The sequence below is a fragment of the Oryctolagus cuniculus genome, chromosome 3 (assembly GCF_051225735.1).
Source record: "Oryctolagus cuniculus isolate XC-2025 breed Fujian yellow rabbit chromosome 3, ASM5122573v1, whole genome shotgun sequence".
Taxonomy (NCBI): domain Eukaryota; kingdom Metazoa; phylum Chordata; class Mammalia; order Lagomorpha; family Leporidae; genus Oryctolagus; species Oryctolagus cuniculus.
Genome location: NC_142869.1, coordinates 114523414 through 114549765, shown reverse-complemented (window position 1 = coordinate 114549765; position 26352 = coordinate 114523414). Strand labels below are relative to the sequence as shown.

Below are 26352 nucleotides of genomic sequence, written 5' to 3'. Positions count from 1 at the left end.
ACTCATATGAAGGCTTCGCTCTCTGCCCTCCTTATTGTAATTGTTATGTAGAATTTTCATTTTTATTCCTTGAAAAAATATATATATGGGCACTGCTATTTGATGCAGTGGTTGATTTTGCTTGGTGTCCCCACATTCTATATCAGGGATATCTGGGTTCAATTCCAGCTCCACATTCAATCCAGCTTCCTGCTAATGAACACCACAGAGGTAGCAGTGATTACTCAATTACTTGCATCCCTGCCACCCACATGGGGTTCCTGGATCCTAGCTTTGACCTAACCCAGTTTCAGCTGTTGCAGGATTTGGGGGTGCTAACCAGAGGATAGAAGATAGCTCTTTCTGACTCTCATGCTCTCTCTCTGCCTTTCAAATAAATAAAAATAATTTGGCCAGCACCGTGGCTCACTTGGCTAATCCTACGCCTGCGGTGCTGGCACCCCGAGTTCTAGCCCCAGTTGTTCCTCTTCCGGTTCAGCTCTCTGCTGTGGCCTGGGAGGGCACTGGAGGATGGCCCAAGCGCTTGGGTCCCTGCACCCACATGGGAGACTGGGAGGAAGTAGCCAGCTCCTGGTTTCGGATCAGCGGAGCACGCCGGCCATAGCAGACATTAGGGGAGTTAACCCACGGAAGGAAGACCTTTCTCTCTGTCTCTCGCTCACTGTCTATAACTCTCTTTCTCTCTCACTGTCTAACTCTGCCTGGCAAAATAAATAAATAAATAGTTTAATTAACATCTTTTGATTTATACAGTCATAAAGAAGTATATATTTTAGAGTTGATAAATTGTGTTCTATCCTTTTGTGTGTTGTTTCTTGTATCCCACCACTTCTCTCTGGTAATGCAACCATAATGAAGGCATCTTCTCATCCCTTTTTATGATTTGGTTGACAAATGGTTGGGTGCTGGTGTTGTCAATTACCTGTGATTAGTGAATGCTATTGTTTAATGTGAATTTCAGAAGCCTACTGAAAGGAGAAGACTTGGAAAGGCTGGGGAGAGGGTCTGCAACCATCAACTGCAGACAGCTGAGTGCCATTATCATGACCCCTTCACCTGGTCCCTCATCAGGAAAAAGTCGGAAAATCTGCTTGTTTTTCAGTTGACAGGCTTTTTTCCTAATCTCCACCCACAGCAGCTCCTTCCCTTTAAAAACCTGTTTTGCTGGCTTTTGGGGCCAGGAAGAACACATTTCGGATGCAGAGATCACTTTTCTCCCAACACTGTTGGCTTCTTGACATAAACTCTTTCCTCTCCCCAACTCGTCTCTGCTGAATTGGTTGTCCAGTGGTGAGCACCAAGGGCTTGAACATCTTGTCAGGTAAGAGAACCACTTTCTCATGTTGAAACATCATAGTTCATAACTGTTTTAAGTCAGACCTTTGACAAGAGTATTGTTTTTTCATTTAAAGTAACTATTTTGTGCTTATTCATGAATGATAATGTAGTTGCATATGTGTTTTCCTTATCTCTTTTTAGGTATCACTCTAACATCTCCTAGCCTCTGTCGCTCCTGATAAAAATGAATCCTTGGTCTTACTGCTTAGTGGATTATCTTTTTTTTTTTTTCCTGAAAGATATCACTTTGTCTTTAGTCATGATTTTTAAGTAATGAGTCTCTTTATGCACCTGCCACTTATTTCTCATACTTCTTTACAATTCTGGAAAGTTCTCAGTAATTACTAGTTCAAATATACTTTTCTCTTCCATTTACATCTTTTCAAAATCCTCTGAAACAAATATTGAAATCTCAATCTATTCATGTCTCAATTCATAGTTCACATGTTTACTTCTTTGTCCATGCTATTTTCTAGATTCAAAACCATATTTTCATAGAAGTTCTATAATGATACCTAGTTTTGTAATTATATCCTGTTTCATTGTTATGTTAATGATTGTATTTTTTCATTTCCAACATGTATAGCTAGTTGTTTTACATCTGAGATTTTTTTTTTCTCTGAGTCAACTAGAATGCAATTTTCTGTTAGACAAATGCAGAGGGCTTTAAGTTTGTACTTTGGAATCATTTTAAAACTTTCTGATGCTGAGGAATTGCCCCAGACAAATGGTCTTGTGTCTTTAAAGTGATCTTGGCAAGCTCTGAAACAATTCTAATATACAGTCAATATTGAGAACCAATGCTATAAACCATAGTTTGGTTTTGCAGTTCTCAAATGTTAGCAGATATTGGAAACACATGTAGAGCTTGTTTACGCATAGATCACTGAGTCCCATACCTGAGTTTTGATCAAGTAGGACTAGGTGAGGGTGTGTCGAATGTATATTTATAGCTAATTCCCAGGTGATGCTGATGCTGCTGGTATTGGGACTAATCCATAATTAAGTGTTCTGCAGTGAAATCTCTGAAATACGGGACAGCAATGAACAAAGCAAGTGAAGAGGCCAATGAGAGTTCCCTGGAGAGAATGAAATGTGTTTAGCCTGAAGGAGCTTGACCATGGATAGCCTGTAAATTTGCTTGGTGGTTAGCCCATGTGGTATACTGAATAAAATTCCTTGCCAACTCTTAATCATGATTTGAGTGTACAATTGATGTAATATCTTAAAAATCAGATTTGACAACTTTAGGCATGTATTCCTTTGAAAGAACTGTGAATTAGAGTTTAGAAGCAAATACCCATTCACTCAAAGCATGTAGACTCCAATTTGAAAATGTCCCTGCTGGCACACTTCACTTGCCTGTTTTTCACCTGACTTCCTCAGGCATTTGAGTATGAGACCCTATATTTATACCTTATATTTCAAACTTGTAGCTATGTTTCCAAGGGCAATCATAAGGAAAGTACCGCTCAAACTTTACTAAGGTCTCTAAAGCACACACACAAAAAATGATTCTAGAGGTTAACAGATCAAACTGGAAAGCTCTAAAGATTGGTAAAACTGTGCAAAACTTAGAGCCGGCAGGAACTTTAGAGATCTTTGAATTTCAACCAAATCATTTTACAGATAAATCTACTAAATTCCTGGTCAATATACTGAATCCTAGAGCAGTTAAGTACTCATCTAATGTCTCATCTAATTATGAATAGGATGAGGTCTGATGGAGTTACTCTTCACTCTTCTGTTGGTATCCAAGGTCAGCTGCTCAGGGGTTCTTGTCTTGAAGAATTCAGATGTGAGACAGTAGTGGTAAGTGAGGTAGGAAAGCTTAATGAAAAGAAGTAATAATACATTTGACATACCAGATGGACATCTCTGTAAAGAACAGAGTGCAGCTTATATTCTGGGGCTTATAAGTAGATGGGGTCCAGGTCTTCGTGCTGGTTTTCCTCCCTGCTCCCCTGCCCCCTCCCACTGCCCCCACCCCGTTATCATGCACAAGGCATTTGCTGAGGCATGATGTAGGTGAAATTCCTCCCAAGGTGTTATTACCCAATGTTGTCAGACTGGGCAATCCATCTGGCACCAGGCAGAAAAGATTTCCCCTAGGCTATCTTCCTTGGGAGAAGGCTGAAGATTTATTACTCAACAGCATAGTCCATCAGGCCTAGGAAGAGAAGATTCTCTTGGGGAGCCCTCCTTGAGGAGAAACCTGGGACCACCTGGATGTTATAGGAGTATGGCAGCATCTTAGAGTGTGAAATGCTGGGCTGCTTCCAAGGCTCTGAATTCCTTTACCTTTCATGGTGCCTTGTTTTCCTTTGGCCCCCTCTTTCACAACCAGAATAATTTCTAACTACCTACTTAACACTACATTCTATTTGGGGGTCAGAAACTCAAATCTTTCAAGGTTCAGTCGGGTAAAATGCATTAGCACTGTCCGAGTACCAAAGCAATGGCAAATACAATCCAATTATGCAGCAATTCGTAAATACCTATTTACTCAATACTGGCCAGCTGGAGGTCAAGTGGAATAAGGACCTCGAGCTAAATCAGAGGTTCTAATTGATTTCAGAAGATAGAAAGCTGTTTTCAAATCATTAGCAAGCCGAACAAAACAATAAAATTACAAAATATGAAGTTGGTCTGCCAACCTCAGAAGGCACTGATCCTTTGAATATGTAACTTTAATCATTGCATTCTAGTAGTGCGGTAGAATCATGCTTGATCAGCACTTGTGAGACTTTGTTTGCCAGCTGGAGTCTTTTTTTTTTTTTTCCCCCACCTTCTCATTTGCAGATACTGGGAGCTTGATGATGTTTAATCAAGTTCTACCTCATTTATCAGGACTTGATCTCCAGCTTGGTCCTATTACCACATTAAATGACCATCAGAACCTCATTTTTTCTTGCATATCTCTCACTATAGTTTGTATGTTTATCTTTGTGCCTCCAAATTCTAGTCTCATGGTATTTCTGTTGCTGCAGTCTCCCTGACAAATAATACATGTTTCTAATGTATGGAAGAAATGAGCAAAGAGAATGTAAAAGCATTAAAGTTCTGTACCTTTTTTCATCACAAAATGCACTCTCTTGACAGTTCTGAATTTTTTGGACTCCAGTATTTCTGAGCAAGTTACATGGTCTTGTGTGGGTCCCAGCAGGCAGCAAAGTACTTAGATTTGCCCTCAGTGGAAGGTGTTATGGCCCTTTCCCAGTTGCTCATGTCTAACTATCTGCCTGATTGTATTGTGATACGCCACCCATATTTCTAAAATCTGCCTGCCCGTGGACTTGTACCCACTCCTGAAAGTGATAACAAGGACTTTCCCTTTTTTCTGTCTTAAATTTGCATATTTATTTGAAAGTTAGAATGAGGGAAGAGAAATTCCATCTTGTTCACACCCCAAATGGCTGCAACAACTAGAGATTCTTCCAAGTCTATCACATGGGTAGCAGGAGCACAAGGACTCATATACCAAATTCCACTGCATTCCCAGGCTCATTAGCAGGGAGCTGGATGAGAAGCTGAGCAGCCAGGACATGAAACAGTTCAAATGTGATACCTGCTTCTCCATGTGGCTTAACTCACTGGAAATGCCAGCTGTGAAACTTGCATATATTTCTTTCCCTAAAATAAGTTACCCACTTCCCCTACTCTAGGAGGGTTGGTCTTGGACATTTTTCCCTGTGAACTCTTTGATGCAAATATATAACTTTGTGTGACTCTCCATTCTAGAGCATTTCTTAGTCTCTGGGACATGGGCCCATGATTTTAGGTGGTTAATAACAAGTAAGATAGCAGATTGGATGAGTAATGGTTAAAATGCTTATTAGGGAAAGATGTTGTGGCAAAGCAGTTTAAGCTACCACCTGCGACTCCAGCACCCCAAACTGGAGCTGCAAACTGGCCAGCTTCTGATTCAACTCCCTGATAAAGTACCTGGGAAAGCATTGGAAAATAGTCCAAGTGCTTATGAACTGGAAGCTCCTGGCTTGGACTTCACCCCGCCCCAGTCATTGCTGCCATGTGAGGCATGAACTAGCAGATAGAAAATAACCGCCTCTGCCCTTATCCATGTGTGTATGTGTAACAGACTTTAAAATGTTTTTAAAATGCTAATTAAATGGCTCCTGAGTTGGTAAAATGTAAATACCTAAGGGCATTATGGATGAAAAATTAAGTCTAATAAAGGTTCTTGGTAGCCCTTAGCAATTTCCCTCAGATGGGAGGATACAAGTGTTCCTTAAAGTTGCTTATGAATGTATATGGCAGAAATAATACAAATAAAAGTGACCTGGCATGATATATTTTTTTAAGCTTAATGATTTTAACTGAAAAGCATAGCAGGGTTCTGGCCTTTTGTTTCTTGGCTGTTCACAAGGCTTTCTGTACTTACTCTGGCAAAGGGTTTCAGAAAGGTTCCTCTACTATATGAAAGGACTCAAGTCTCCTTGCTATAACATTTGAAGACAAATGCCACACTTAATGTAGATTTGATAGGATCGCCACGCTGATTAAATCATATCATCCTCTTTCAAGTTTTCACTGATCTCTTTGAGCAAAGTTTTGTAGCTTGGTTCCTAAGTCCAAAACAACTTTTGTAACTTTTGTACTAATCTATGGAGCCTTTATAACTTGTTTACATATTTACCTTTAAAAAATGTTAGGGTAGTGGGTTAAGCCACCGTCTGTAGAGTTGGAATCTCATACTAGAGTGCTGGTTTAAGTCTTGGCCGCTCTGCTTCTGATCCGCTTCCTGCTATCGTGTTCGGGAAAGCAGAGGAAGATGATTCTAGCACTTGGGCCCCTGCCACCCATGTGAGACCTAGGTGGACATCCAGTTGCTCGTTATGGCTTGGCCTAGCTCTTGCTGTTGCTGCCATCTGGAGCGTGAACCAGCAGTTGGAAGATTGTCCTCTCTGGTTTTCTTCATAGCTCTGGTTTTTAAATATTTTTAAAACTTCAGTGAAATTTAACACACAGATATGTCATTTGACAACTAATTATAACAATCTGAAAATCATGAAATGCAATGACGATAATTAAACATCCAGTTAAATAAGATGCTCTCAGGAAAACAGATCTTCTGATTCTTTTCTTCCAAGTGTTATCAATATTCTGTCTATCTTCTGCCTGTTATTGGTACTTCTGTAAATGGAAGCAAACAATACATCTTTTGTTTTCAGGATTACTCGTTTACTGTATTTGATCATCACTATTTCTGGTTTCTCAATTCTAACAGATTGATTTGCTTTTCTTTATTTCTTTATGCATTTTAGCTTTTACTGTGTAGGGTATATTTCCATGTTCATTTGTATTTTATCATTGCTGTCTCTAATTTGTACTGTTCTACATGGCTTCTCCTGTAGTGTTTTAGAGAACATACATACATATAAAATTCTGCTTATTTAAGCATATTTTCTAATTTTTTAAAATGGAAAAACATTAACTTCGACTTTGCCTTAAACCACATAAGAAAATAATTATTGACCCACATTGGTAACATATGCAGATTTATACTCCTATTTAAGCCCAGATTGTTACCTTGACTACTGATTTTTATAATGTTTTGGTTCTTGTAGTTATGGAAGAAACTGGCTTTTATTTCATCAAACACTTTTCCCTTACCTACTTAGACTTTAAGTCAATATGATAGTTGCACTCCAGGCATAGCAGAAAAACCTCTTGTGATTAGTTTTAGGCTTTCCCCATCATGTAACATTGTAGCACAACAAGTTAACCACCATCTGCATGCCAGCATCCCATACAGGAGCATGGGTTTGGGTCCTAGCTGCTCAGCTTCTAACTCAGCTCCATGCTAATGTTCCTAGGAAAGTAGCTGAAGATGGTCCAAGTAGTTAGGTCTTTGCTGTCCACATGAGAGACCCAGATGGAGTTCTATGCTCCTAACTTCTGCCTGGGCCAACACTGGTCACTGCAGCCATTTGGGGAGTGAACCAGTGGATGGAAGATCTTTCTTTCTGTTACCCTTCCTTTTAAATAATTCTTTTAAAAATGAGGTACATGATTCAAAGGTTTCAACATTTGCTAGTCAACCTATTCTGCTACAGTCACTTTGGTTTGGGATTTTTAGGTATGTTTTATGTTGACTTAAATTTTGAAGAACATCTGTTATGAAGCTACTTTTAAAAACACTTATTATAAAACTGATAAGTTAACTTCCTTAATACACAAATGCTTTTGTATCTGGGTATAACTTGTTAGACCTAGCTGTCAGTGGCAAATCTCATGCATCTAAACTATCAAAGCTTGTTCAGTGAGGATACATGTGCTTTTTTATGGGGAAAAAACTACTGTGTTTTTGCTAAGAAAAAAAAAATGCACATGGGGATCCAGGAAGGAGTAGACAGAGAATTTGGTAATGAAGATGTCTGCTCAGTTCCTGTGCTAGTCTTTAGTGAACTCGCACCTGTCATCTATAGCCCTCTTGTAGGCCTGCTCAAGCTTTTGGGAACTTGCAAACCACTGCTATATTCACATGCTATTTCACAACTATTACAATCTTTTCCTTTGCTATAACATTACTGAAATTTCCTGTATTGTCATGATTCATTTCTATTACATCACTCCATTAAAAAACAGGATTAGTCGCTTTTATAATTTAATCAGTAATAAGACAATATTCTGTAATAAGTAGACTTCTTCTACCTGCTTCCTGTTAATCTTTTAAAGCCAGCGCTGCAGCTCAATAGGCTAATACTCCACCTGCAGCACCGGTACACCAGGTTCCAGTCCTGGTCGGGGTGCCGGATTCTGTCCCGGTTGCTGCTCTTCCAGTCCAGCTCTCTGCTGTGGCCTAGCAGTGCAGTGGAGGATGGCCCAAGTCCTTGGGCCCTGCACTCGCGTGGGAGACCAGGAGAAGGACCTGGCTCCTGGCTTCAGATCAGCACAGTGCACTGGCCACAGCGGCCGTTGTGGGGTGAACCAACGAAAAAGGAAGACCTTTCTGTCTCTCTCACTGTCCAATCTGCTTGTCAAAAAAAAAAAAAAAAAAAAAAAATTGTTAAAAAAAAATCCAGGGGCAGGTGTTTGGCCTAGCAGTTAAGAAAACTGTTGGATTATTACCCACATTCCACACTGGAGCACATGGATTTGAATCTTCACTCTGTTCCTGACTACAGGTTCCTGGTAATGCATACCCTGGAACACTGCAGTGATGGGTAAAGGAATTGGATTCCTGCAGCTCACATGGGATTCTCAGATTGGGTTCCCAGCTCCCAGGTTTGAGATGTGGGGACTTTGGGAAATGCACCAATGCATGGGAACTCTGAGTCCTAACATTAATAAACTTATTTTCAGGTTTATTGAGGTATACTTGATAAAACTTGAATAAATGGTATAACATATATATGTGCATGTGTGTCTATGTACACACAATCAAGATAGTTGTTGGCCACATTCCTATCATATATTTAACCATGTTTATGAACAGATTATCACTGACGTTTTCAATTTTTTTCAAGCCTTTATTGTGTTAAACATGTTCTTTAATAAAAGGAATTTGAAAGTCTGATCCAATTACAACCTAAACCATAACTATTACTTTAAAATATTTAAGTTTGAAAAATAGTCAATAAATATAAAGTCCTTTTTTAAAGATTTACTTGAAAGATTTACAAAGAAGGAAAGAGAAAGATGTGCCATCTGCTGGTTCACTCCTCAGATGAGCGTGATAGCTGGGACTGAGTCAGGTCAAAGCTAAGAGCCAGGAGCTTCATCTTGGTCTCTGACGTGAGTAGCTGGGACCTAAGTATTTGTGCCATCTTCCACTGCTTTCCCAGGCCAAGATCTGGGATCTAGATTGGAAGTGCAGCAGCTGGGTCTTGGACCAGAACCTTTATGGGATTCCAGCATCACTGGAGGCAGCTTTACCTACTATGCCAAAGTTCCAGCTCTTATCACTTCTTTGTAACTAAAATGTCCTTTTGATTGTTCTACATAACTCAGGAATCATCCTCACAAATTGCATTTTGTTAACTTATGAGCAATTGCACTATGAATTCTTGTCTATCTGTGATAGTTTGAAGTTTAACATTTTTTAAATTCTCTAATATTCCTTTGTATTTACCATAGACTAAGCAAAGACCAGTTTGTTTTCTTCTATGAGTTGATTAATCTTCAATTGCATATAAGCACATTTCTCTAAGCCTTGATACTGATGGACAGTTATCCCTCTTATTAGTGTAGTCTAAGACTCAGGTATTTATTATTTTGGAACTCCTTATAAGGAGCACTGTTTCTACAGCTTTGAACTCTGGCATTTGTCCCGTGTATGATTTGTTTTTTTCATGATATTCAATTCCTTGTCATTTCATGTGTTTCAAAAACATCAGTTTTGTCTTTTAATTTGGATCTTTACAATTTGATTCATATCTCAAACTCAACTTGCCTCGATTTTGTGTTTTCAAATATCTCCTTGTGATTCTACTTTTATGTCCATTTGAGCTAATTTCATGGAAGCTATAAAATAATTGAATTTCCTTGGGCACAAATTGGATATCTTGCATAATTTTCTTAATGCTTGTGTAAAAACATTTTTTGGGACCGGCAGAGTTAGACAGTGAGACAGAGAAAGGTCTTCCTTCCGTTGGTTCACTCCTCAAATGGCTGGTACGGTCGGCATGCTATGCTGATCCGAAGCCAGGAGTTGGGTGCTTCCTCCTGGTCTCCCATGCGGGTACAGGGCCCAAGAACTTAAGCCATCCTCCACTGCCCTCCTGGGCCACAGCAGAGAGCTGGACTGGAAGAGCAGCAACAGGGACAGAGTCCAGTGCCCCAACCGGGACTAGAACCTGGGGTGCCAGCACCGCAGGCAGAGGATTAGCCAAATAAGCCACGGTGCCGGCCATAAATACATCTTTGAAGAACGAGTTTTGTCTGAGTTCTCAGAGTTAGTGTTCTCTGCTGGTGTTCATGAAAGTTTGCATGGTCTATTCTTACTCATGGAAGGAGGAATTTGTTTTATCTCTTTCCAATGCTGTAGAAATGCTAAAGATCTAGTGATAAATTGCTTCATGTTCTTGCCAAAGTATTTCACAGTGGCTCAAAGATCTAGATTCTACATATGTGTGTTTTTTGATCTAGAGACAGATAAGGAAAATGGAAAGATGCTTTGCAATAATATTGTTGTGATCATTTATCAATCTGATGCTAATATAATGATAATTAATGGAAATCTTTCCAGGTTTTATTTACCTTTTTATGTAATTTTTGGTGGCAACAAACTGACAAGTTTGTACAAATGTATGTTTATCCATTCATATAACATATTTTCAAATACATCTTCAGATTTAGATTTAGAAGTATGAATCAGATTTAAAAGTGTGAATCCACAAATATTTTTTCAAAAAATAATTTGGGAAAGTACATATGGTTGTCAGTTAAATGGAGAGCAACACTAAATGTCTATGAACATGTCATCTTGCCTAGAAATCACATTTTTAATCATAACTAAAGACATTAAGTTACTGCAGAAAAATTGTAAGTAATTATTAGCACTGGAACATTGGAGCACAGACCATTCTGGCCATCATAGATCTTGCATTAAGAACAGAATGCAGTTGTTAGCCTGGCGTGCTTACATGGTGTTGGCATCTGAGGTCCAGTCTAGGAGTCTTTGAAAAACATGAGTGATGCCCTGGCCTGAATTCAGTTACTCAAGCTTTCTCCCAGTCCTGCACAATGCACCAACCCCCATAAAGGGAAGTTGAGTCAGAATAGGATCAGCATTCCCAAAGCCAACTGGCAGAGGGGCATTGATCAAACCTTCCTCAGCAAACCTCACCCCTGAGTCCTAAGACTGGCAGCTGCACTGGCTGCTTTTAACTGGCTGACAAGAACCCAGTACTATTGAGAAAAAGTTGCCATGAAGAAGAGTAAGGCTCTCTGAAAAACAGGTAGAAACAGCCTGCTTACTTGCCCATACAATGAGGCAAACTGATCCTGGTATGAGTTGGATCTAAATTGTATGAGTCATGGCATCATGCTATTGCGGAACTATGTGATCTTGGTTCTTGTCTCACACAGTACAGGAATTTCCATGCAGATAGGGAGAGAAAGTGAGGTTTATTGGAAGAAAGAAACCACCTGGTATAGCAGTCAAGGGGGGTACTCCAAAGGACGCGTTACCAGTGAAGCCTTGAGTACTGACTTCTATATATACAAGGTGGCTCCTTCTCATTGGCCCCTTTCTGAAAACCAGACCTACATCTAACCAATTCAGAAAGGAACAGAGTAAAAGCCAATCAGATCAAGAATAACAACTAATCAGAGGGCCAAGATACCAATCATAAGGCAGGAATCAGAAACCTGTCTACCCTTTTCTCATGATAAAGCTAAGTGTGACTATGACAGCTTCCAGTAAGAAGCAAGTACTTCATTGACTCTTTAAGGGAATATGTTCCTTTATCACTCCCACCAAGGACCTAACCTAACTACTTATAAGCCTATCCAATTTCTCATGCTATTTTCCTGATTGGAGATAAGAGAAAATGTATGCACATATAAGACGAATAAAGCTTAAATAAGAACTTAATTGATAGTTAATGCTCCTATTTTTAGCAGTCTTTCTTAAAAGATTCATTTTCAATAAAAATCAAAACATAATTTAATTGTACTTCTGGCTTAGAACCTGTCAAAACTTCAGAAAAGGAAATTTAGGCAAAGCTTATTGAAAGAAATCATGAAAAGAAAAAGGCAAATTGTCAATATCTTTAAGTGATTTGTCCTAACTTTAAAAGTTTCATGTTAGCCTAGGCTGTCACTTTGCAATGCAGGAATCATTTTAATATCTGTCATTCTGTCAGTGTTCCGGAGTGAATTTGCACTTGAAAACAGGCATTTCATTTCTATTTGGTTGAAGTTAGAAATTATATTTTGCAAACCTGTGAGAATATAAGGTACTATCCTGTCATATGCATTACATAACATCTAACTTGAATGTTATATTTCTGTGACAACATATTGGAAAATATCTGCTAGCAATCAGTCTGTAGTGTCCTGAATAATGTAGTTTCTTTAACATTAGACAGTTCGCATTTTCAAAGATCACATACCATTTTAAAAATGCGCTAAGGTTGATAACAATGTGGCAATACTAGAAGAGTAAAAACAGTAAAAATTTGGTAGCAGGGATACATTTTTAAAGGCACTTCACTTTTCCCAATATTTTCCAAACTGAAGAAATAGAAATGCCGATTCTTAGTGCCAATTAATTCCTCAACGAATGGCACAATAATTATGTCTACACATATAGGAAACATATCCTTTGTGAAATAAAAATGATATGCAAATATAAAATAAGCAATTCAATTTTTCCTACCACATGTAGTTAAATTTGACAGAATTAAGTTATAAGTGGAGAGGAAGCTCTTGATGATAAAAAGGAAAGAACAGACAAATGCATATTAATTTTGCTCATCTTGCATAACTCAAATATTCATTGATGCTCTGCATCAAATATAGTCCAAATGTGCTAATAACGAAGATAATCTCATGTGTTTTTAGACATGTGATCTTGGGTCTTTTCTAGCATTGTGTCTAATCCAGAGATGTACTTGATTTATTACTTTAACTGACCCTATTTTCCTAGGTTTTTGCAGAGACCAATTATATAATCATCAACTCCCTGTATCTCTAACATTTGGGATTCCTATTCATTCCCCAAAACTGCTAACTGGTGATCAGTTCCTCTCCTTAACTCCATTCCTTGTCAACACCATGACCATTTTGCTGTTACTTTCATAATGTTTTGTAATTTTGCCCCTAATGGGAAAAATAGAGAACAAGGAAAATATTAAAATCCTGTAGGGTGTGTGGATACTTCTTATCCTGATTGCCTGATTTCAACTTTGATAGTAGATTGGGAAAATGTAACTTCATATTATCAAGAGACTCAATTACTTGACAAAATTCCTTCATAACTTATTTCCCCTATTTCATTTAGCTTCTTGCAATTACCCTTAATACAAATAAATTAACCTTCTCTTAGAATTAGGATACATCTATTTCTTGAAGTCTCTTTGTGAAATTGTACAGCACAAGGGAGTATTTGATATGACTTCAGCCACCTTGGTTGTAATTGCCATCTTGCCCTTTAGGTGGCACTAGCAATCATCACAATCATACCCATGGGATAAACATAAATGATCAATATAGTTTTCCCAGAATTTCATGCCAGGCATTGATACCTGGAATATCTCTTACCTGACCCATGCAATCTTAATATTTCTTGAAAGCCCAGGTGCAGTCTGTTGAACTACAGAGCCACCTTTGTCAAAACATTTTCTTTCCTGCCTTGTAATATACAATATCCAGTATGTGGCTGCTAAAGACTACAGGCCAGCGCTGCGGCTCAATAGGCTAATCCTCCGCCTGTGGTGCTGGCACACCGGGTTCTAGTGCCGGTCGGGGCGCCGGATTCTGTCCCAGTTGCCCCTCTTCCAGTCTAGCTCTCTACTATGGCCCAGGAGTACAGTGGAGGATGGCCCAAGTCCTTGAGCCCTGCACTCGAGTGGGAGACCAGGAGAAGCTCCTGGTTCCTGGCTTCGGATCATTGCGGTGCACCAGCTGCAGCAGCCATTGGGGGGTGAACCAACGGAAAAGGAAGACCTTTCTCTCTCTCTCTCTCACTGTCCACTCTGTCAAAAAAAACTATTTCTGTCTGTAAGTCCCTATTTACTGTCACTAACTCTGGATTTGTCTCTCTTCAGTCTCTCTGAATCTTCTGTTTTGGGATGCTGGTTCTGATACACCAGTTTTTATCAAAACAAGAACTCAGCTGATTTGAATTCACTTTAAATGAAGAACAAGACTTTCAAGAATTTCATGAAGGGAAAAAAAGCAGGAGTTCTTCCAACTTTGACTGTTTTCCTTGGTATTTCTCTTCTATTTTTCCCTTATGCCTTTTATGTTTTTCTCCCAACTTTCCAAAGGAATGCAGATATTTGTCCCTTCCTCCAGATCTTACTAAAACTTTGTCATCAGCAGGACAGGAATAAGACTTGGATGCTATAATTTAGAATAGAATTTCAAGGTGCAGACAGGTGTGAGTGGGATGTGGGTATAAAAAAACCCAGTAGAAATGAGGTTAAGGATGGGGAAATCATCTAGACAACAAGTAAGGCAGGTCTAAAGATCTGAAAAGGCAGTTTCAGGAGTTGTGGAGAAGAGCAGGAATAAATCTTGTTTCCATAATAATACATTCTGACTGCTGGGCAGAGCTAGGAGGCTCAAAGTGCTTCCAGATGTTCCTCAGTGATGACTACAAATGTTTGTGGGTTATCTTTGCAGCCAAATCAAGAAGAAATATCTGGTGGCTCAATGTACTCAAGTGAAAGTTAAGAGTCTAACAAAATAAGAGCAAAATTAGTTTTACCGTTAGAAGTTGGGTTTGCCAAAACAGGACATACTCCAATTAGCTTTATTTCTACCCCCATATATCTCTTTAAAAGTCATGTTATTTAATATGCCTTCATTAATCATTTGTACTCCATTGATTTTTGTTTCCAGTTTCTGCCTTCACACTTATACTCTGGACATGGGGAAGCCAAGAGAATGATATGACTATCATAACTCTTGCTCACAAATGTTTGGATATTTTACATGGCAAAACACATGAGAAACACCAGGGATGAAAAGAGTAAGTAGCTTAGATATTGTTCATCTCCTCCAGGGAGTGGAGCTTGAGAGGGATATGTGTAGAACTTACCTCATTCATACCTGTGTCTTTCAGAATGGGAAGCAGACACTTACCAGAGAGGGAAACTATGGGTATTTTCAAGTTGGCCTGCTAAAGCTAGGAAGATCTCAGAATAAATACAAATGATGAGATACAAGTACATTAATTTTTTTGTGAATTTGCATAAATATAGAAGATTTTTTGTTCTTTCAAATCACAGGGATAATTATACTATAAACTTGTTACAATGCAATAAAATTTTATAAATTTCATTATTTCTCGTTTATAAAGTAAATTGAAATTATGTTGCTGCAAAAATTAAAAAAATTAAAGGGAGGATTGTGGACAGGGGGAATATGACTATCTTCTTAGAACTGTACCTAATGAAATACAAGAAACTTGTAACTGACTTAAAAGCCAGCGAAGCTCTCAAATCTCAGAGCTCCTCCTGAGTCCTTGCAGGCCAAGAAGCTCTGCACCAGTGCTGGAAAGTGAGGTGAGACAAAACTGCAGTAGCCTGAGACAATGGAGGAGAAGTGGCAGGAAGAGCCTAGAGGGAACAAGGCTTGAAACCCTGTGGGGGAAAGTACACAGGCCTAAATAGAAAAAAGGGACAGTACAGACATTCTCTCTCCAATCATCTCACAAAGGTGTATGAGCCGATAGAGTAGGCACCATTTTGGACATACATAACAGTTGCACCAGCTCAGGGCTGGGCCCAGCAATCAGCAAAAAACCTGACTGGTGAGGAGGGGGAGTAATAACAGGAGACTAAGACCTAATGAATGTGTGGAGCCTATGAACTGGTATGGGGTGGGGGGCAGGGAATGGAGGGTGTGTGGGAGAACTCACGGTGTGGCTGAGATTTGAGTAGTCTCAGTGGGAGACGCCACAAGTTCTGGCTACCTTGTGAGACATTGCAGGGGAATCTGAGCTTATACTGAGGACTGCACAGATCCTTTGTGTGGTCCTCGGGACAGAGCAGATGAATAGTGCACCCACTGGGGCTAGCGCTCAGGTGCTGATCTCCATTGAAGAGCTTGGCTGAGCGGAATTACTTCCCTTCTGATTAAAAAGATTTACCACACCAAACCTAGGTGTGTCACCTTAGCCATACACTTAACACTGAAGAATTGAACAGAGCTCTCTGGCGACACCCACCACAAGCCTCTAGAGATTCACTGAAAGAAGACAGTCCACTTATCTAGAGTCATAGTATAACGAGAAAAGATGCCACAGCGGGGGAAAAAGAAACCAAAGAATATCTCCACAATGCTGAACTAATCCAACAACCAAAGAAACAAGAACAAGGAAGACAACATGATGCTCCCAAAAGAACATGACTCTTAAAGATTATGAAGATGATTAGATAGAAGAAATGCGAGAAATGGAACTCAATTTATAAGAATATTTAGAGTAATCAAATGCATGAACTAAAATCCATGCAGGACATGAAAGAATCTAATGAAAATGAAATCTTGAATCAATGAAATGAGGAATTTAATAGAACATGAAACTGAGATATCTAAGAGAAATAAAAAACTCAGTAGAATAAAACACAGTTGAGAGCCTTAAACAATCAGTGAGCTAGAAGAGAATATCAGCCTTAGAAGACAGAGCACAGGAAAGTATACAGTCAAAAGAAAAGAAGAGGAAATTAGAAATCTAAGAGATTGTCAGGAATCTACAGGATAATATTATCTAGAAGTTCCTGAAGGCATGGAGAGAAAGGATTAGAAAGCCTTTTTAGTGAGATAGTAGCAGAAAATTTCTGGGGTTTGGAGAAGGACAGAGACATCCAAGTACAGGAAGCACGTAGAACTCCCAATAAACATGACCAGAAGAGATCCTCACCACAACACATTGTAATCAAACTCACCACAGTGAAACATAAAAGGTTCTAAAATGTGCAAGAGAGATGTCAGATTACTGTCAGAGAATCTACAATTAGACTCACAGCAGACTTCTCAGAAAACCTACAGGTCAGGACAGAATGGCAAGATAGAGCCCAAGTACTAAGGAAAAAACTGCCAGCCCAGAATATTATATTTTGCAAATCCCTCATTTGTTAATGAATGTAAAAGACCTTTCACAGCAAACAGAAATTGAAAGGATTTGTCACTACTCCTCTAGCCCTGCAAAAGATGCTTAAAGATGTGTTACAGAGAAACACAGAGACAGTCATTAATATGAAAGAAGCGAGATACATAGCAGACTCATAGAATGGCAGATGTCCTAAATAGCACCCTGGCCTCAGAATCACCCCTTAAGGCATTCGGATCTGGCTGGAGAGCCCATGAGAGTATTTTAGGTGTGGGAAGCCAAGATACACTGGGGGTGGGGGGGAAGGACCTAAATGAAAGATGTCTGTGAGTGAGATCCCAGTGGAAAGAATGGGGCAATCAAACATCAAAGAAGGAGGTACTTTCTCTGAAGGGAGGAGAGAACTTCCACGTTGACTATGTGATACCAATCAAAATACCAAAGACATTCATCTCAGATCTGGAAAATATCCTGAAACTCATGGAGGCACCAGAGAACTCGAATTGCTAAGGCAATCTTTTACAACAAAACAAAGCCAGAGGCATTACAATACCAGATACCAAGACATACAACAGGACATGAAATGAAAGATCTCTGCGAGTGAGATCCCAGTGGAAAGATGCCATAAACAAGAGTGTCAATTTGTTAAGTCAACAACAGGAGTCACCGTGCACTTACTCCTCATATAGGATCTCTGTCCTTAGTGTGCTGTACATTGAGATTTAATGCTATAACTAGTACTCAAACAATATATTTCACTTTATGTTTCTGTGTGGGAGCAAACTGTTAATCTTTACTTAATGTATGCTAAACTGATCTTCTGTATATAAAGAGAATCGAAAATGAATCTTGATGTGAATGGAAGGGGAGAGGGAGTGGGAAAGGGGAGGGTTGCGGGTGGGACTTTTTAACTTTTTAACAAAAGTTAAAAAAAAGATAGTAATTGTCTCTCCCAATTGACAGCCTCATCATTTGAGAGTTACAGTGATCTAGATGGAAGCCTTAGAGACAGTTTTAGAGCTTTAGATGTAAAAATAATTGTCAGAGGTCTAAATGATTTGATCAAAGTAAAAGTTAGACCTGAGCATTTCAACCAAAGTTGCAGACTAGATCTAATCAGAATTGTGATAGATAGAATTAACTCCTTTAAGATTCAAAATGTTAAAGCAATTAAACTCAAGGCAATAGAAAACATATGAAACTTCCATATGATACAAAAAAAGTACCTATATCAGCTACAAAGCCTAGAAAAAACCTTGATTGAAACACTTAGCATGTGATATTAGCATATAAATCCATCACTTAGGACAATTAAATACATCTTGGAACAAAGAGGTACAGATTCAAGTAATCTTGCTGTATTTTAGAAGAGCTATGTGGTTTTTCCCCCACAGAAATATTTTAAATAATACAAACCATGCATTTCATAAATACAAACTTTAGGAACATAGTGATTCTTCCCACCCTACCAGCCCACCTAAAAATATTCCCACCTCTCTTCCTCCTCCCTCTCCTATTCCCAGTCTTTTTACTAAGATCTATTTTCAATTAACTGTATACACAGAAGATTAACTCTATACTATGTAAAGAGTTCAACCTATTGTATGGGGGATGGGGAACTGTTCCTCAGCAGTCGAGACAAAGGATGCTCAAAATCATTGCATCTCAAAGTTGATTTCACTTTGTTTTAAGCATTACTTTTTAAAAACTTAATTAACTTTGTCTCTTTTACCAATTTTTGTGTGAAACCCTATTTTCTCTGATATTAGGAAGGCTACACAAGCTCTTTTTTGATTTCTTTTTAGCATGGAATATCTTTTTTCCATCCTTTCACATTTTTATTTTTTATTTTATTTGACAGATGAGATAAGCAGTGAGAGAGATGGAGAGAAAGGTCTTCCTTCCATTGGTTCACTCCCCAAATGGCAGCTATGGATGGAGCTATGCCAATCCAAAGCCAGGAGCCAGGTGCTTCCTCCTGGTCTCCCATGCGGGTGCAGATGCCGAAGCACCCAGGCCATCCTCCACTGCCTTCCTGGGCCACAGCAGAGAGCTGGACTGGAAGAGGAGCAACTGGGACTAGAAACCGGTGCCCATATGGGATGCTGGCACCGCAGGCGGAGGATTAACCAAGTGAGCCATGGTGCTGGCCTCTCCTTTCACTTTCAGTATGCGAGTATCTTTGAGATGTTTCTTGTAGGCACCAAGTAGGTTTTGTTTTTAATCCATTAAGCCAGTATATCTTTTTTTTTTTTTTTTGACAGGGAGAGTTAGACAGTGAGAGAGAGACAGAAAAGTCTTCCTTCCATTGGTTCACCCCTCAAATGGATCACGCTGTGCCGATCTGAAGCCAGGAGCCAGGCACTTCCTCCTGGTCTCCCATGCAGGTGCAGGGCCCAAGAACTTGGGCCATCCTCCACTGCCTTCCCGGGCCACAACAGAGAGCTTTACTGGAAGAGGAGCAACCAGGACAGAATCCGGCACCCTGACCTGCTAGAACCCGGGATGCCAGCATCGCAGGTGGTAGATTAGCCTAGTGAGCCGTGGCACTGGCCAAAGCCAGTCTATCTTTTAACTGGAGAGTTAAGGACATTTACATTCAAGGTGACTATTGATAAGTAATGACTTTGCCCTGCCATTTTTCCATGAATATTCGTATTTTTATATTGGATTTCCTTTGTGCTTTTACTGGGAGTTTTTCTTCCTTTACGTTTTTTCATAGTGATGATCATGCTTCTGTGTCCCTGTGTGCAGCATATCCTTAAACATTTTTTGGAAGGCTGGAAGACTGGTGACAAGTTTTTTCGATTTCTGTTTGTTATGAAAGGTCTTTTTCACCTTCATTCATAAATGAGAGCTTGCAGTATATAGTATTCTGGGTTGACAGGCTTTTTTGTCTTAAGTCTTAGAATAGAGTTCACCATTCTCCTAGCCTGTAGGGTTTCTGACAAGTCTGAGTCCAATTGCAGATACTCTGAAAGTAATCTGGCATTTCTCTCATGCACATTTAAAATCTTTATGTTCTGTGGTGAGTTTGATTACAATGTATTGTGGTGAAAATCTTCTGTGGTCATGGAGTTCTTTGTGCTTCCTATACTTAGATGTCCCTTTCTTTCTCCAAATTATGGAAGTTTTCTGTTATGTCACCAAAAAACCTTCTCTTCCTTTCTTTTTTTTTTTTTTTGACAGGCAGAGTGGACAGTGAGAGAGAGACAGAGAGAAAGGTCTTCCTTTGCCGTTGGTTCACCCTCCAATGGCCGCCGCTGCAGCCGGCGCACCGCGCTGATCGAATGGCAGGAGCCAGGATCCAGGTGCTTTTCCTGGTCTCCCATGGGGTGCAGGGCCCAAGCACCTGGGCCATCCTCCACTGCACTCCCTGGCCATAGCAGAGAGCTGGCCTGGAAGAGGGGCAACCGGGACAGAATCCGGCGCCCCGACCGGGACTAGAACCCGGTGTGCCGGCGCCGCAAGGTGGAGGATTAGCCTATTGAGCCACGGCGCTGGCTCAACTCTTCCTTTCTTTCCATGCCTTCAGGAACTCCTGGAACCTGTATGTTAAGTTGTTATAGTATTCAGTATATTTCCAACTGTCTTTTTTAATTTTCTAATTTTTCCTTGTTTTTTGTCTGACTATATAATTTCCTGTGCTTTGTCTTCTAAGCTGATATTCTTTTTTCTGCTTCACGAATTCTGTTAAGGCTTTCTACTTCATTTTTTATTTGTTCACTGATTTCTTCATTTCCTGGTTTCATTTTGCTTTTTCTTTAAGATCTCAATTTCTTGGAAGAAATTCTTTCACATCATGAACAGATTTCATTACTTCATGCATTTGCTTCTGATTAGTTCTAAGTAATCCTATGACAAACTTTTTGAATTGCATTTCTGCCATTTCTTCAAACTCTTCATCTTTACAATCTAGTATTGAAATATTATATTCTTTTGGGGTGTCATTTTGTTCCTTGTTTCTTGGATTGTGTTTATTCTTTGCCATATATGAAGCTAATCCTTGGTTTCTTTTTCTTTCACTGTGGCAGCTTTCATCTTTGGAATATATCTGTGGATAAGTTGAGTGTCTGCTTTCAGCAAATACCTAAAGGCATCTGATAAGTGTTGCCAGGGAGCTCTGTTCAGTGATCCAGGGTGAAGGGAGTATTAAAGTGAAACCCAGATTGGGCATGGTAAACCTCCTCTTTAATCAGGGGGTGTTGTGCTCTGTTGTAGACTCAGTTCATTTCCTCTCCTCAAAGGACACCAGTGCCAGGGCACTAGCCTCAGTGAGTATAACATTCATCCATGCTTCCCACAAGGACTATAAAAAGGATCTGTACTGTCATCAGTATAAGCAGATGCCCCAGCACTGTCCCTCACCAGGGAACTAGAGAGCCCTGAGTATGTAGAGCTTCCCACAGTGACTGCCCAAAGACCCAGCCATACCCTGAGCCTTCCCACACAGCCTCAGTATTTTCAGTCCTGGCACACAAGTCTCCCATACTCACGAGCACCCAGGTACCTGTCAGTTCTCCCTGCCAGACTCTGGAAACTCCACTCAGCTGGTTGCTAGGCACAGACACAAGCTGGCATAACTATTATGTATATCCAAGATGGTACCAGCTTCCTAACAGATTGTTACAGGATGCCATTGCAGGGTGATTAGAGAGAGAAAAACATCCCCCCACTTTTTTCATCCTCTAGTTTGGCAGGTACACTATCCCCCACAGGGCCCCTCTCCAGGCTTTTCCTGCAGCTTTATTGCCAGTGGCTTGGGCTGATGCAGTCTGGTCTCATTTCACACTCCGAAGCTGGTGGAGAGGCTCTTGGCTGCTAAGATCCTGATTTGTGCATGACAAACCCTCCACATAGATCTGCTGTGTCCCTCTAATTTGCATGGGGCTTCCTCTGCTATTTTCTCCCTAACTCTTCCCTGAGACTGTACTCTCACCACTTTTTAAAAACTATATTCTCCTAGACTAGAGAAGTAAGCTCTCACTACTCTACCATGTTGCACAATTATACTTCACCAAAGTCCCTCAAGCCCCGGGAGTCTCAGGAAAACGTTTATCCCAGAAGATAACACATTTGAGCATAATAGCAACACTGCTTCAAGACATAAATATTATTGAGAATCACATTATGGGTGGCAAAAGATTTAAACTAGTTATGATTTACAATAACTCAACCACTTATAGCATTTTAGGAAGTATAACATTTTCACAGACCTTTATAATTTTGAGGGTAGTAGCATTCAATTGGAGACCTCTACAGTTTAATAAGGCATGATTGACAATTGAACAGAATAATCTTAAATAGGTAGGCAGAAAACCTTCTATAATTTAACAAGCTGGAAGATGTGAAGTCAGGTACCCACCCTCTTTAATGTAGAAAAAAAATTAAGTTATACGAGTTTCATGTGTTTCATATTTACAGATTTAGGAACATAGTGATACTTCTCACCCTCCTGCTCACAATCCAGCACTTCTTCCTCCCTCTTCTCCCATCCCCACTCTTTAATTTTTACAAAGATCTACTTTCAATTTGCTAAATGATTAAGATTAACACTAAATAAGAGTTCAAAAAATATTAAAACTGTTCCTCAACAGAAGAGACAAGGGCTCTAATCCATCATCGAACTTCAAAATGTCCATTTCACTCCAAAACATTACCTTTTTGGTATTCCATTAGTGACCCTTGATCAGGGAAAACATACCTGTCTTTTTGGGACTGTCTTATTCCACTAAGTATAATAGTCCCAGTTGCATCTATTTTGTTGCTAAAGACAGGATTTCATTTTTTTAACAGCTGAGTTCTCCATATTTTATATATTTTTATATATATATATAAAATCTCATACCTTCTTTATCCAGTTGACAGTTGATGAACATCTGGGTTGATTCCATATTTTAGCTATTGTGAATTGTGCTGCAATGAACATGGAGGTACATGAGGGTTTCATATGCTGATTAATTTGGTTTGGGTAAATTCCCAGGAGTGGGATGGCTGGATCATATGGTAGGACTATATTCAGATTTCTGAGGTATCTCCATACTGTCTTCCACAATGGCTACACCAGTTTACATTTCCACCAACAGTGGATTAGGATACCTTTTTCCCACACATCCTCACCAGCATTGTTTGGTTGTTGACTTCTGTATGACAGCCATTCTAATTAGGATGTGGTAAAACTTCATTGTGGATTTAATTTGCATTTCCTTGATGACTAGTGATCCTGAGCATTTTTTTCACATGTGTTAGCCATTTGGATATTCTCTTTTGAAAAATGCCTGTTGAAGTCCTTTGCCCATTTCATAACTGAATTGTTTTTTTGGTGTTGAATTTTTTTCTTTATAGACTATGGATTTTTTCAAAGAAATTTATTTGAAAGGCAGAGTCACAGATAGGCAGAGGTAGAGAGAGAGGTCTTCCATCTGCTAGTTCACTCCCCAAATGGTTGCAATGGCCGGAGCTGTGCTGATCTGTAGCCAGGAGCCTCTTCCAGGTCTCCCACGCAGGTGCAGGGGCACAAGCACTTGAGCCATCTTCTGCTGCTTTCCCAGGCAACAGCAGAGAGCCGGATTGGAAGTGGAGCAGCCAGGACTCTAACTGGTGCCCATATGGGATGCCAGAACTATAGATGGCAGCTTTACCTGCTATACCATGGCACAGGCCCCATAGACTCTGGATATTAATCCTTTATCAGTAGCATAGTTCACAAATATTTTCTACCATTCTGTTGATTGCCTCTTTTCTTTGCTGTTTCTTTTGCTATGTAGAACCTTCTCAGCTTGAAATAATCCCATTTGTCAATTTGAGCTTTGATTGCCTATGCTTCTGGGGTTTTTCTGAGAAGTCGTTGCCTATGCCAATATCTTGCTAGTTTCCCCAACGCCCTCAAGTTATTTGATGGTATCGGGTTGTAGATTTAAGTCTTTGATCCATTTTGAGTCAATTTTGTGTAAGATGTCTAGTTTCAAATGAAGGAGATGGGGTAATGAAGAGTCCCTGGTCTGATCAGGCAAGTTGAAGTCAGTAGAGCCTAGGTAAGGAATTTTGAGAGTGAATGAGTTGGCTTAGGCCTCTCTTAAGATACTGCTACTGCATGAGTACGGTCAAGAGACTTTGGCTGTAAAAGAGGTTTTGTCTTCACTCAAAGAATCTAGATGTGAAAGAGAGTAGCAATAAGCAAGATAGTAAGGCATAAGGATTAGTAACCACAGAATGTATGGACACAACTTCCTGATTTGGGCGGTGGAGATCCTGTACTAGTCTCCATTCTCCATTTGGTGTTTGAACTCCTAGAACTGGATTATGGCAGAGACTATCAGGTGCCTTTCCCCATCAGAGACAATAGCTATTAAAGCCTGAGACTTGGAAAGGACTAGGAGCCATAGACAATCTTAAGGTACTTTAGTGCATTTTGTCACTGGAGAAATGACGATGGGTCTTTGACATAAATCTGGTCAGGCTGAGCAGTTATAGATGAATTAGCTTTTCCCTGGACACCCCAAACTTCAGTATTGAAGTCTTATCTCTGTCAGAGGAGGCATTATGTCTCTCCTAGTCCTATAAGAACTGAGGTCTTCCCTGGATGAAGCTTTTGGCTCCAGCTTTGGTGCAGCTCCAGCCGTTGTGGCCAACTGGGGAGTGAACCAGAGGATGCAAGACTCTCTCTCTCTCTCTCTATGCCTCGCTGCCTCTCCTTTTCTCTTTGTGTAACTCTGAATTTCAAATAAATCTTTAAAAAAATGGTCTTCAACAGAGCCAGGAGGTATATAAAGGTCAGTAAAGTTGCTGGGTTCTCTGTTATGATCAAAAGGGAGTAAATATTAGGTCATTCCAGACAGCTCAAAGATTGGATTAAATATCTAATTGGGTTAGGAGTCTATCATTTAAAATCACATGCTCTTCTAGAGAGTTAGGATCTAATAGAGTATATTCCTCTTTTTTTAAAAAGATTTATTTTCACTGATTCACTCATCAAATGGCTGCAATGGCCAGGACTGGGCCAAACTTAAGCCAGGAGCTTCTTCTGGGTCTCTCACATGCATGGCAGGAGCCCAAGCACTTGGGCCATCTTCTGCTTTCCCAGGCACATTAGTAGGGAGCAGTATTGGAGCTGAGCAACAGGTACTCAAACCAGTACAATATGAGGTGCCGGTGCTGCAGGCAGTGGCTTAACCTGCTAACATCACAATGGTAGCACTGAGTACATTTTTTTAAAGTCTCCCTCAAACTTTCTAAGAAGATAGGGGATTTTCCTGTGCCCCCCGATACATCAGGATGGTTTAGCCTGCATATAAGATCTCAACTCACTTAGGCTAACTTTCTCCATTGTCTAGCTTGTAGCTAGGCCTGATGGCAGTACAGAAAAAGATCAAGCATTTTTTTATGTAAGCTCTGGGGGTCAAAGTGATCCCAATGTCTAAGGATCCATCCCAGGAGAATGCCTACTGTACATGGTTTGTTTCTTATCTGGAACGAGAGAATAAAAACAGAAGCATCTTTCAGTTTTTATTTCTCCTGAATTTCAGACATCTCAAAACTTTTTGCTGCCTGTGACATCCAGATGTGCACTAAATCCCACAGGGAAGGGAGGAAGGTACAGGTGGGACCAGCAGAAATTACCCACAGTTGCTCAGCCTTCCATGCCAGTAATCTAGGATATATATGTATATGTATATGTTCGTGTGTGTGTGTGTGTATACATATGTCAAAACAGTACACTTAAGGAGTGATCAGTTCTCTTTGCCATCAGTGTGCAAGAACTGGGCCTCTGCCTGGTCAAATATATATCAACATTTTCTTTCCCTACATGAAGTGAAATAATTGAACTCCTCTTAACCTTGAGTCATATCTCATGGGCCTGATCTTGACAATGAGCTTTCATAACAGGAGCCTTAACAGAGGTGTTTTGACTTAGATTTGGAGGGAGGGTGCCAATCCTGATCACTGTTTATTGTGATAATTATGAAGGTGAAGGAACAAAGGAGTTTAGTGGGAGAATAGAAGTGATCCCCAGTATGCTACCTCAGAGGTATGGACTTCATAGGAAATACCTGATAGAAGTGAACCCAAAAGAGGGAGATACTAGAGAAGGAAGGGTACATGATGGAGGACCCATCTGTACAGGTTCAGGTCATGAGGGGATCTATACCTTATGAGGCATCTAGATGGAAAAGCTGACTGTGAAAGGGACACTTAAAGTCTGACCCAAATCTAACCAGATGTCTAGGGAAATACTAGCTAATGAGACCAGGAATTTGAGTATGTAC

The 26352-nt window shown here is 39.9% G+C and overlaps 1 long non-coding RNA gene across 3 annotated transcripts in view; it reads left to right on the top strand.

The window, feature by feature from the left end:
* Positions 1-1083: 1083 nt before the first annotated feature.
* Positions 1084-26352, top strand: part of LOC149127468 (uncharacterized) — a 70124-nt gene continuing 44855 nt past the window's right edge. The window contains exon 1 of one of the 3 annotated variants that reach the window (XR_016231615.1): positions 1084-1321. This is a non-coding gene — a long non-coding RNA (uncharacterized LOC149127468). The remainder of the gene's footprint in view (positions 1322-26352) is intronic. The other 2 variants (XR_016231616.1, XR_016231614.1) reach the window with 2 other exon arrangements.